At 38.6% G+C, this 12,645-nt stretch overlaps 2 long non-coding RNA genes across 2 annotated transcripts; one reads left to right on the top strand and one right to left on the bottom strand.

Moving 5' to 3' along the window:
• The first annotated feature begins 4,564 nt into the window (after window positions 1-4,564).
• On the top strand, window positions 4,565-8,400 carry LOC134617722 (uncharacterized). Its single transcript, XR_010091615.1, has 5 exons — window positions 4,565-4,805; window positions 5,932-6,043; window positions 6,766-6,923; window positions 7,356-7,414; window positions 8,361-8,400. It is a non-coding gene; the product is annotated as an uncharacterized LOC134617722 (long non-coding RNA).
• A 2,873-nt stretch (window positions 8,401-11,273) lies between these two features.
• LOC134624723 (uncharacterized) lies at window positions 11,274-11,871 on the bottom strand. Its single transcript, XR_010093627.1, has 3 exons — window positions 11,858-11,871; window positions 11,652-11,753; window positions 11,274-11,523 (listed from the first exon to the last, which is right to left on the bottom strand). It is a non-coding gene; the product is annotated as an uncharacterized LOC134624723 (long non-coding RNA).
• Window positions 11,872-12,645: the final 774 nt, after the last annotated feature.

Below are 12,645 nucleotides of genomic sequence, written 5' to 3'. Positions count from 1 at the left end.
TAAATAAAATCTAGATGTCAAAAATAAGTGAATGCCTCCACGGTTCGGCACGCACACGCGCACACACACACACACACACACACACACACACACACACACACACACACACACACACACACACACACACACAGGAATTTCAGTGTATTTACGGGAAATGTGAAAGCATGGAAACATTCATCCTCTCTGACACAAGCATACGATAAGAATGTCTTTGTTTCACTGGCATGCAGCTCAACAGTTTATTAGTGAGTTTGTTTCTCACACGCACCTGAAGATGAAGTCAAATGCAGTAATGAGTGCAGCACCCTGACATCCCTAAAGCTGTAAAAATGTGTAAAAAATTATAAAATGTCCAATGTGTAAACAGTGAGCCACATCTGGCCCAGAGACCACTGCTGTGATTTCATGTTAGACCCTCCCCATCACACACAGAGATGAATGGGAAACAGAAGACTTTATGATCTGTTTATTTGAACATTTGATCATGGCCTCAGTCATAACTGTGTACTTATGCAAATTTGTGATTGTAGCTGATGTTACAAAAGCTTTAGAAAAGAGTACCAACTCCACTACATACTACTTGCAGTAATGACTGCAGCACGCTGGTGTCCTGAACGCTGTGTAAATGCGTCACTAGAGGTAAAAGTTTCTATATCACTCTTCCAGAAAGGATTTTACTTTAAATTGGTACTCAAATGTTACTATTACAAAGATAAGCCTTTCAGCTCTTTTTTGAATGAGTCCACTGAACTGAATCTAAATTTAATGAGGAGCCAGCGCAGTGAGATCAGCTGAGGTTGAGCACTTGGAGGTTCTGGTGGGGAGCTTTGCAGCACCGCTGTGTACAAGCTGCAGCCAATCCAGGGAGGTTTTACTGAGGCAGGAGAAGACCGAGAAACAGTAGTCATGGATAGTTGAAATGAAAGCATGAAAAACAATCTCTGTCTCATATATAGATAACAGTAGGAAAAGGACTAATAATTTTAATTTCTTTACAACACTGATATCAATGTGTATTAATGGTCAAATAAAGAAGCACGTACAACATTCATCAAGCAAAATCTATGAGTATGAAGAAACAACAATATTGGGGACTTGAGTAAAAGTGAATAAACAGAAAGTGCAATGAAGGCAGCACAATGACATGTCCGTCAACATTGTTGCCTTACAGCAAAATCATGACTGGGGTCTTTCTATGTGAATATCTTCATGCATGTGTCTGCATGGGTTCTCTGCAGGTACTCTGACTTTCTACCACAGTTCAAGTACATGCATATGTATGTACATGTTGGCACCTCCTCGTGCACACGCATTAGCAGGGGCAGAAATTTGTGCGTGAAAAATCAAGTTAAATGGATTCAAGGAGAGTTTTCTGACTCTGTGGGCTTGTGTTAATTCAGGAACAGGTGAGAAAATAATACCAGAAGTCCAGTCTGACTCACATGTTCATGAGTTTGTAGTTTATAAAACACCAACACACCTCAGCTCTGTTTCTGAGTGAGAAACTGAACAAATTTGGCCTCAGCACCACCGCAATGTTATGTCCAAGTCCAAACCTAAATTCAGTTTTTAAAATACTTTTTTTGTGTGTCTGACTCCTAGTTTTTTTTGTTTGTAATTACGTTAACATAAATGATTAGCATAAATAATTAACATTAACTAACACTGTATCCTTTATAATGCTCTGAATTATTTTCAAGTCATGACAAATTCGCAAGGATTTTACATCCGGTGCGTAAAGACCTTCGCACTACATCACACACTATCCACAGCAAAATGTTTTCCCATCCCCTGCTGAACCGTCTCTGAACCCTGACACACTGCTCAGATTTAAACGACCTTGTGGTTGGGCTGATGGAGTACTTCAGTAAAGAGTAGATGACATCTGACTTTGATGAAAACTCTGAACACACACACAGATCGGGAATATTTAGATCAGAAGTGGAATCCATTGTTGATTGAGGTGTTCTTGCTTGAATAAATGCTGGTCAGTAGTTTCCTCGATTTCCCTCAAAACTTGTCTCAGAACCTTTTTAAGTTGGGAATATAATTTTAAGAAGACAGGCCTAAAGTCACAGTCTGGCTTTACTGCTGGACATAAGAATTTCTACTTATAAATAATGAAGTATCAAAGGCCCAAAGTGACTGTTGGTATTTCTCTATAAAGTCAATCAGAACAAGATTTTTTTAAGAATGTAAAGGGCAACGAAAATTAATTAATAAATAAATCTGGATTTCACTGAGACAGGGTCTAGGGGGCAGTGTATTAAAAAGTTCAATAGTTTTCATCTTTTAATGTTTAAACTCCTGCTGTAATGGCATTTATTATATAAGTCATCAGCAGCTAAAGTAAATAAACATCGATTTTAATTTTTCATTTATTTATTTTGTTTTAATATTTCGAATGAAAGCCTCGCTTCTGTGGAGTGATCCCTGGGACACACCTCGGCGGAAGGACAAATAGTTCCCATATTAAATATTGCTTACACTTGGTCTTTTTGGTTGTTTTACTCACTTCGGTTATCTTTCTTGGTAATGACAGACAGATTTACTTCTAATCTGTGGGGTTACACACCGATCTTCTATTATCCCGATCAATAAGGTAAAACAGCGATCGGATGTTTCTGTATCAATCCGCCGACGACTATAAATACACAATCACCAGTGAGCTTGTCACCATGTCGTTCAGAGTCGTTGTTAAGTTTGGTTTACTGTTTGCCGTTATGTCGTATGTCAACGGTAAGTTGAAACCACGTATTATTAACAGCTTTTAATCGTTCTTACTGGAGTTTCTGAAAAAAAAGAGAAAACATTAGCTGCTGACTGTTTTTAGTAAACACAGTTCTTATTTTTTCGATTCTCGGATTTGCTGGTGGTAAGTTGAAACCAGTATTATGAACAGCTTCTGCTTGTTCTGACTGGAGTTCTTTCTTAAAAACATTAGCAGCTGGGTTTTTGTTTGTTTGTTTATTTTTAGCTTCAGAGCCTCTTAAAAACGGTTTTTAGTATCTCTCTCTCTCTGTGTGTGTGTGTGTGTGTGCGCGCGCGCGCGCCTATTTATACTCTTCATGTTTAAAATTGCCTATTTAAAAATGTTTTTTTTATGTGGGGAAATGTTTGCTGTTACTGAATTCTCACTGTAAAGTTGCATTTTGACCTTTTTAACCTCTTTACTTTATATTGTGTTCATTGTTTCAGATCCGAGAGATATGTTGCTAGATAAGAATTTACAAGATGGCAATTTAACAGATTCTGGCATGGATATAGAGTGGAGCAGACTTGACCCATGGGGTGATGGGCAGTTTGATTCGCAGGACAGACAGATGAATGATGGAAATGTGACTGTTAATGACACTGGAACAGTCTTCATGAATGATTCATTGAAGTCCATCAGTGTTGTTGATCCTCCAGGTGAGTGAGTAGAGTTGAGTGTGTGTGTGATCAGAGGTGAAGCTGCTTCCTGGTTGTTGATGTTTGTTTCTAAAGATGTTGTTGATGAGACTTTGTAGAAAGCAGCTGGTCTGAGTGATGTGATCAGAGTGCAGTAGATAATGTCTGACAGCAGTTTGAAGAGGAAATGGATTCTGTTCTGTTCTTCACTCATCACCTACCTGACAGCTGACACCTCACACCTGTTTCTCACCTGCAGGTCCACCAGTAGGACACACAGGGGTTTTCTTCAGGACATCCTGTAATGATATGTTTTCCTGTGCCATTTGACGTTTTCCAAAAACTGATGAGGAGGAAAAGATACAGATGATTTCGGTTATTGCAAACAGATGACTTCAAATAAAGTCATGCTTTAAACTCGTCTTTGTTTCCTCTGTAAAGTGTGAATTTTTGTGTTGTTCTTATGAGAAGCTTTAAATCACTATCAGATGGAAAGTTTCCAATGTTCTCTGGTTTTAAAATATTTTTAATCACAGAAATCCCTCTCAGATGGATTAACATAATCTTTGCTGCAGGTTTACTGTGTTAAATACACAAGTCTGTGTGTTGGAACAAAGGCTCCGTAAAATGAAACTACTTGAATTCTGTGGGTCTCTGGTGGTCAGCTTTAAACCCTGTGAGGCTGTTCTGATAAACAGGATGGACAATTACTTATGCATTCTCACTTTAATAAAAATGGTTTAACAAACCCAGAGGCGATTTGGCAGGAGGAACCTCTGAATGTGGAAACATCAAATCTGACACATGCCCGCAGACTCTAAACATGCCTGTTTCTCCAACACGTTCTCACTCCCAACTCGTCAAATGTGTGACGCATGGTCAGGCTCCCTCTGCTTCACTTATCGACGCGAAGGGTACCCCCCTGGCGTCGAGAATTGACGTGCAGGGTCCTCCTATTGAATTCTATACTGATCCCTAATCGTTGTTTATTGACGACAAGAGATTTCCGCGGAAGAGCCTGTTGTTCGTATATTTATACATTTCCAAAATCACATTGTAGTGACGTGTACTGAACACAATATATTACATAATGTAAACAACTACCTGAGAAACAGCAGATACATTAATTATAGGCCATTACTTTTGTATCGTTTATTGTATTTATGGAGGGAGAGGTGTATGCTGGGTAATGGCACAGCTAGCGACCGGGTGACTTTATTCACCCGCTTCGGCTGTTATCAGTCCATACAATGGGCGTTATTAGCAGAAATCAGTCCCATAGATGTGGGCCATCCACCTGCTAGATTGTTCAGAAGGTTGTTATCATCCATCCAGATGGAGGATCACTGACAGGAGCGTGGGAAGACTCCAGAATCCACTCTGGCTGGAATCCGGTGGATACAGCAGTGTTACAGGTAAGACCATTTAAACGGACAGCATTTATAGAATGACTATTAAAAGTCAGCGAGTGTCAATAATGTTAATGTGGTTATGTTATTAATACACCAAGTGCTAATATAACAGCTTTAAGATGCATTTGTAGATATTATTACGTGTTTTACCGTCTTTGTGGTGCTAGCTTAAAGTTACGGTGTAAACGTTAGCTTATATTGTAGTAAAGCTGTTACTGTTTAAACGATGTTGGGACAGAAATATTAGCTTCTGTCATGACTGATGAAGTTACTACTTAATAAAGTTTCCAGTAAAGTGATTAATCGCAGCCACAGATTGAAAGTAAATATCCCGATTAGCTTCTGTGCATCTGTAATAAATATTTGCAAGTTTCAGTGCTTCGTTTAAACTGTATGATACTTGTACTGACCCAGGGTCAGTGTAAAATACAATCCTAGCTGTGTGAACAAAGCCTGGCTCCTTTAATCCTGCATGACAAACCTCAGGATGCAGGTTCTTATTACTCTTTCCTGCTGGCACACCTGTCACACCTGAGAGTCAGCTAGACACTTACAGTGACGTGGACATCATGCAAATACTGCCAGACTCTGTAATACTGTAAATGATCAGTGACTCAGGTTAACACTAAACTTTAAACAGCACCTCTACGTCTCTGTGTGTGCTGAACATCTAGGATTGAGTCAGGCTGCATTGACTGTGGGACTTTAATGTGTTAAAAGCAGGTTGAAGACGTCTCAGAAACATTTGAAGATTAAAATTTAGCATTATGGCTGCTGGTGGTTTGTAAAGCCTCTACTCAGCTGTATTTGTGTTACTAATTTATGTTTGTTGTTGTTTAACAAAGATTTCAGAAGAGCAAAGATGAGCACTGTTGCTTAATCCTTAATAGTTTAACTGGATTGGAAATCAAAAAAATCCAGATTCTTCTTCCACAGAAGTTTCATTTGTCAGTGTGGGACTGCTGAGTCACCTGAAGAACTCATTTCATTCTCCATGATGTTCATTTACAGAAATGTTTCAGAGGAGCTGATTCCTCCCAAAAGGTGAACTAGTGTGTTTCCATAGATTATCTCTGTATGAATGTACTTCTTAAATGTAGGCAAGTGTTTGTCCTTTTTTGTTCCTCAGGTACAGTACGTGATATTAAGGGCAGGCGGTCATCACTGGGGGAAGACAAGAAGCAGTCGTACTTCCAAGAGGGAGCTGCAGTGAGGACACAGCCTGGTCACTGAGGTCAGAGGTCAGAATCTGAAACAGCTCAGGTTTATATTCTAGGGGTTATAAAAAAATCGAAATGTATTTATAAAGAAACCTTTAAATAATAGTCATAATTATGATTATTATTAGAAATATCAAACATTTAAGTGGATTTTTTTTACACGTATTGTCTTAGCCCTGCGATAACTGGCAGCCTGTCTTTGTCCTGTATCAGCTGGGATAGGCTTCATCCTCCCGCGACCTTGAATTGGATATATTGTATTCCAATTATGTAATCTGATCATTTACAAACTCAAGGTATCCAATCAAAATGTAAGTAATAATGTTAAAAATGGGAAAGCAGAAATAAGTGTGACATGAATGTAAATGTGTTAGCTGACATAGAGGACAGCTACATGTAGTCTGAAAAACCTTTGTTGTCAAGTTTGCAGGTCTATCACGAGACATTCTTACATAGAAGAGAGTGTTAAAGTCTCTAACTCAGTGAAACATTATTGGTCCCGTCTGTTTGGATAAATATAGTAAGTTGATGTATGTCCATTTATTGGCACATTTTCTTAAGTGCTTATCCAGTTCAGGATCACAGTGGAGCTGCAGCTGGATATGTTCAGTAAAGAAACCTTACAAAAGTTAACATAAACCTGCATCTCTGTACGTTGTTGTCCACAGGATGAGAACATCAAACTGGAAAACTGTGGAACATGTTAATAAATGTTGGTGTGGTTATGTCTGTGTCTTTCACAGGAGGCGCTGAAAGGTTTCCCTAATAGTTCCTGGTGAATCAAAGCAGAACCATAAAGGTTGCTGGACTGCATGATGGCCTTACCCCTGAGCAGTCATCCTGTTAAAGGAGGAACCAGTTAGAAGCTGTTTTCAAAGTAGCTGAGCAGATTTCATCTCAAGTAAGCGATTAACTGTTTGTTCATTTGTTCTGCCACTTAAAGAGCATTTAAGGACGTCTTTTGAGTGTCCAGTTGAATTTATTCTGGTGACTCTCATGGTCATTTGTGTTTATGGACATATTTTTCATGTATATCAACCATTTAGTAAATTCTATCTATTTAGTAATATCTGTCAGCCATAAAATGTAATATAAATATAAAAATATCTAAATATCTCCTGCCCGTTATATTTTAATGATGTAAGACCAGACATCTGTTATCGTGTTATATAAGCATTCCTCACATATCAATGAGATGCTGTACAGTACAATCCTACTGACACAGCAGAGGGATAACGACGGCTATTTAACAACGTTACACGACACATTCGAGCTGCATGATGCAGACAAAGTGACTAAATCATCTTTTTGTGGTCTATTGTCTTCAAACCAGCAGACAAAGCCGATGGCAGAAGATGTTTGGAGAAGAACTTCAGGCCGTGTACTGACAAGGTATTTTTTTCTTGTTATCAAAAGACATTTGGAGTGACGGCTTCTACAACTGTGCTGAAGTAAAGCTTACGAGAGGAAAGAGGAAAGAGAAAAGCTCAGTTGTTTGAATTTATGTACAATCATAGTTTTTATAAATTCTGACTGTAAACAGCTTTTACAGCTTTGATATTGTTTGACACTCGATATCAGGTGATGGTATTTAATTTAAAGGTTTCTATGTCCCATCAGCCACTTACACTGACCAGTGTCAGTTTGACTGTAACACATTCATTATTTAGATCCAGCATTTCTAAGAGAAATAACTGAATGTAAAAATGGCAGCCCTCAGGCCAGGTTTAATTGATAGAGATATATGCACGCATTATGAAATTTATGTATCCCAGATCATTTTTATTCATCTTGTCCTGGCAGACCCACCCCTTTCTCCCAAGTTAACTGCAACCCAAAAGAACTAGTGGGGCTATTTACACACTCACAACCAGTGTGGGGTAAAAAGAGCCACCAAAAACCTGTCAGCCGGCACAGCTACAGATGTACTAAAAGCTAAAAGAGTTAGAAGCTCTGCTTATGGAGAAACCCTTGGAGAAACTTTCTAAGCCTAACAGGGGACAGGTACTCCTGCCCAAATAACATGATATAACCCCACATACAGCCCAGCCATAAAGTGAACCAAGTCATTTAGTTAAAGACAGCATGGGACCAAATGCATGTAACCAGCTTGCACCAACCTGACATTTCTTCCTCCTGAATTAAATGAATGAATGGATGAAATCTAAATGACTACAAACCTAAAGCCACTAGTTCCCACACTGGAGTTCCCTGACACTGTGTTAACTGTACTGAGCTTGTATCAACAGTTGTAACAGTCTAAGCTACGTGAGACTGCATTGAGCGATTGTTTGTATCTTAATGGTTTCAGCTCATATGTTCTTTTTCCTTTCTGTAGATCAAAGCAGCTCATGCTCCTTCTGCTTCCATTTTGATGGCAAGAAGAAGAAAAAGAAGAAGAAGAAGACTTCAGCGAAGTGGCGTTCATGGTCTCAGTGGACAGTCATGGTCACATACTGCATGTGGTTTTAAAAGCAACATGTCTGTTCACCACAACAATCGAGATGTGTAATATTAGTGCAGCTACGGTTTGTTCTTGAACATCAGTTCTGTTTTCTACTTTGACCACTTAGACCAAAAAAGTGTTGTTTTCAGATTCTTTCTTTTAAATCTGTAAAGCACCTGCTCATTTTTTATTACAATTAGTTTCACATAAATGTTACTGTTTCCTTTATGGTATTTTAATGCTTACACTACACTGTACACGTCTACATTAGAGACATTTCTGTTACCTATTTATGAGACTGGGGTGCTTGACTACAATTTGGAAATGGATGCAAAATCGTGCTATTGTTTGTTATTTAATATGATTCAATTCAATTCAATTCAATAAAACTTTATTGATCCTGAAGGTTGACCCCGAGCGAAATTTGGGTTAAGGCCAACACAGGACGTGTCTGACTAAGCAAAGATTAATCTGATCCCATTTCTACCTGTCTCTACTGTTTCAACTGTGATTGTCAGGATATATATTTATTCCAGCTCTCATAGGGCAACGCAATGATTCAGACGTGTCAAATGTTCTTTGACTTGATAAACAATTTGAAGTTCACAATTTTCTTACAAATAAAATTATGACAAACATGAACAGCTGTGGTTATTTCTGAGACATGATTTTTATGAATGTGTTCATATTTAGACAGTGTGCATCTGTATGCTGAAACTGTAATGGTGAACCTGAGGTGATGGTCAACACAAGACAAATATATATAAATATAAAACAATACTGAAGTAATGTGTTTACCCTCTGCAGCGTGTGGACGCTGTGCACACAGTCAGCTTAATCACTGTAGTAAACATGCACCGCTAGCTCACGTGACTGACTGTCTCCATGGTTACATCGTATATTATTAGCTATGCAAACAGCTTCCAAAGATACCGCCATAGCTCTCTACAGCTGTAACATTTTCACACTTTGCAAATCATTTCACGTTTTTGATAGTTATGATGACAAATATGTTTTTAAAGTCATGCTAGGCTGTTGCTATGGTGGTTGCTGTGGACTAGGGTGGACCGCGCGTCCGATTCCTGTTGTTAGCTGTCCGCCGCAGGAAGGCTGCGTTCCGTTTAGAAGTAGCGCCAGTCTGCAGTAACTCGAACTCAAACCCGCTTTGTTCTTTAATTAAAGGGCTTTTACAGCCGTTCATGACACACACGCACACACACATAAAGCACTTTGCCTCACCATGAGAATGCAACTTTACTAAAACCTTTAAAGTGTCTGATATAGGATAGAAAAATGAAGCAACCAGAGATTTAATGATGAAGACTCTGGGTTCTGTAGTTCACGTTTTACAGTCCTGAATGACCTCACTGCACATCCATATAATTTATTGAAGAGGAGTTTAGAATGCACTTTAAATTTAGACTGTTGCTGTTTAATTTTTTACATTGTTACTGTGTTATGTCATGAATAAGGTTCACCTGCTGGGGTTTGATGGATCAGCTGGACAATGCAGTCAAAGACAGACTTCATCCATCATATGCAAGAATCCTAGTTGGATTTTTGTTTTTACTCATATTTTAGAACCAAATATTGAAAACAACTCTGACAGACTGGATACCTGGTCAGGGTGTACATTACCTTTCACTCAAGCATCCCAGGACAGAGCCCTGCCCCACCATGAGCCTGGGTGGATACGTGGTTATAATATAAAATGACTGATACTGAATATGAATATTTCATGAAAATCAATTTATAATATGAATTGCTAGGTGTTTGTTATATCCAGCAAGAGTAATATGTCAGACATATGTCTGAATTGCTAACCCTAACCCTAGCTCAACAGACCACAATGCCCTGGACCGTCACTATTATTACATGCTGTGAACATAAGTAGCTTTGATCACAGTTTATGTTGTAAAAGAGGAATATTGAAAAAAAGATCAACATTGTGATATTATTTCTTCCAAACTGACCAGAAACATGCTTGTCATACTCTCACAGCACAGGATCAGACTCACTGTGCATGACAGCTCAGGCCAATAATGTTTGTTAGATTGTCAGTTGTTTAGTGCTTCTGTACAGTTACGGTCACCATCTCTATTTCAGAATAATTAATATGCAGAAAACACTAAAAGTTGATTGTCTTCCAATATTCTAACATAATTAAAAAACTTTGACTTTGTTAGTACATATTGTTACAGTCCTAATGCCAATATGATTCTTCATAACGCCTGCTTTGAAATACTGAACTTTAAAATTGACCTGATGAAAGATAATTTACAGTGGCAGTCTGTCAGGATAATTCTGACTATAAGATCACTGTATTAATCTGAATCCTTCTGAAATGTGCTGTGAATGAATGCTGATGCAATTCACTGTGGGAAAGCTGTTAATAAAATGAATCTGTGACACATGCAACACATTCACAGAGGAAGAGGACACAAAGGGAGGACACGCAGAGGCTGTGGTAAAGTCAGAAATCCAAATCTTTAGTCAAAAACAGGCGGCGGTTACAAACAGGAAGACAAGCAGTCCATTAAACAGTCTACAGGGTCAAACATACAGAGAATTCAAACAGCCGTAAAAAATAACTGGACACTGAAAAACTTAAAGCAATGTTTGACGCAATAAAAGGAAGCAGCGCAGTATATTCACTGAATTACAAAATTACAAAAGAGAAAAACGACGATTTCTAAGGTTTGTTTTCTTAATGCAGGCAGAGTGTGGCTGGTAAAGATGGAAACATACAGAATGTAAACTGTGTGAGTTTGGTGAACTTTGTTAGTAACAAATGAGGTAAAAAAAACAACCCAAAACAGACAAAACACAGAAAGAGGCTCTCAGTATTCATTCATAATTAGAAAGCATCTAAACATTCTGGTCATGGATTTGTACAGTCTTAGTTCCGCTCGCTGTCATCATGATCAATGGCGAGGTCCTGAGGTGGGCGGGGCTGTCTCTGGTGATGTCACCATGAAGGAACAGCATCTGGCACGTGTTGGTGAAACAGCCCAGTACTGGTTTAGTTTCCTCTCCAGCTGTTGGACATTTGACACTTCAACATTAAGGAGAAGAAGAAGAAACAGTGTTAGGTCAGGTGACCACATGGTTTTAAAAAAAAACTGACAGGAAGTAACCAGGCTGTTAGAAATGGATATCATGTGTTTAGGTAACTCTACTTACCAAAAGCAAAGCTGCTGAATGTTGCAGGAACATGCTCATGTGTGGTGGTCATTCAGTGCTGCTCCGGCAGGTTAGACAGTCCAAGACTGATATCCTGCCCATCTGAGAGCTTGAAAACACACATGCATAAATTTAATTGTATTACAGTCAAAGTTGGATGTTCGTTTTTGTCCTTTAAAAATGTTTGTGTATTTGAAAGCACTAACATTTAGGGATGACTTGGATCGTCTCTCTCTAAGAGTATCTCCTTTAAAGGGGAGACAAGTGTATCCACTGATCCACGTCACTTTGCCTGGATGATGACTCCTCTCTCCCTCACCCAGAAACACTCCTAAAATAACCAAGCAAATAAATAATACTGAAGATTTACTCACATTACAAAAGCATCAAAAACATCTCCCTTTGATTCCATTCCTGCTAAACATCAGGCAACAAATGTCCCAGTAAATCACAGTAAAATGTAAAGCACATGTTTTCTCTGCTTAGTCTAACCTCTGCAGAGCCTCTGTCAAGAAAAACATATCTGTAAGCATAAAACAAACATACATTTCATAACACTGCACTGGACAAACCTCGGTCAGTTGATTTCCTCTGTGCAGTGCAGACGAGCATCAGTCAGCAAGTCAAGGTGGTGAGATGGACTCGTGTCCTTGGTGACTCTGCTAGTTCTTCTGAGGAAACAACACCGTCTCTCCACACCGTCACCATCTGTGGGCACAAACTTCTGCTCTGCTCTGTCAGCATGTAGGAAATCACATATCACACACACAAGGGTGAAGAAACATTAGGGCTCAACTTTGGATACTTTAGATCAAAACAGATCAAACTAGCTCTTAGTCTCAGCAATCAAACAAACAATGATACCATACTGATTCTGTATGAATACAATATGGTATTTTCAATACAGGTGTCAAATTAATTAGAATATATATATATATATATATATATATATATATATATATATATATATATGTATATATACACATTCTAATTT

The sequence above is a fragment of the Pelmatolapia mariae genome, linkage group LG3_W (genome assembly GCF_036321145.2).
Source record: "Pelmatolapia mariae isolate MD_Pm_ZW linkage group LG3_W, Pm_UMD_F_2, whole genome shotgun sequence".
Classification (NCBI taxonomy): domain Eukaryota; kingdom Metazoa; phylum Chordata; class Actinopteri; order Cichliformes; family Cichlidae; genus Pelmatolapia; species Pelmatolapia mariae.
Note: the sequence above shows the minus strand (reverse complement) of the source record. Positions and strands in the feature narration are given on the sequence as shown.